General features: G+C 58.1%; 1 protein-coding gene across 6 annotated transcripts in view; it reads right to left on the bottom strand.

Annotated features, from left to right (window-relative positions):
• CADPS (calcium dependent secretion activator) overlaps positions 1-375 on the bottom strand; it is a 244038-nt gene that overhangs the window by 177423 nt on the left and 66240 nt on the right. The window lies entirely within an intron of this gene.

Here is a 375-nt window from a genome sequence, read left to right as displayed (position 1 = left end):
CATTCCTGACAGGCATCCTGGGCTGGCGGTCTGCTCCTGAGGAAGCTGCAATAACTCCAGGTCCCAGACCCTTGGGCCTGTCTCTCTCCAAAGGCAGCAACGCGGCCCTTTCCTAACGGGCGACACAACTTCCGCAAGCCCTGTGCAAGTCCCTCCACACCAGAGAGCCCAGAGGAAGAGGGAAGGAGTGATCTGCACAGGAGACACGTCACTTAGCAGGCTACTGGGACCTATTCTGGTAGACTAGTGATGAAGATGAGGGAAGGACCTAGGCCAGGACAGGGAGCAAGCCCGCCTGCATTGTGGTGTAGTGGAGCTGTGCCAGGGACAGTGGCAGGCTCATCTCTCAATGCGTTGCAGTGTGACATACCCAGG

This window comes from Alligator sinensis, unplaced genomic scaffold (assembly GCF_000455745.1).
Source record: "Alligator sinensis unplaced genomic scaffold, ASM45574v1 scaffold469_1, whole genome shotgun sequence".
Classification (NCBI taxonomy): domain Eukaryota; kingdom Metazoa; phylum Chordata; order Crocodylia; family Alligatoridae; genus Alligator; species Alligator sinensis.
This window is presented reverse-complemented; position numbering and strand designations above follow the sequence as displayed.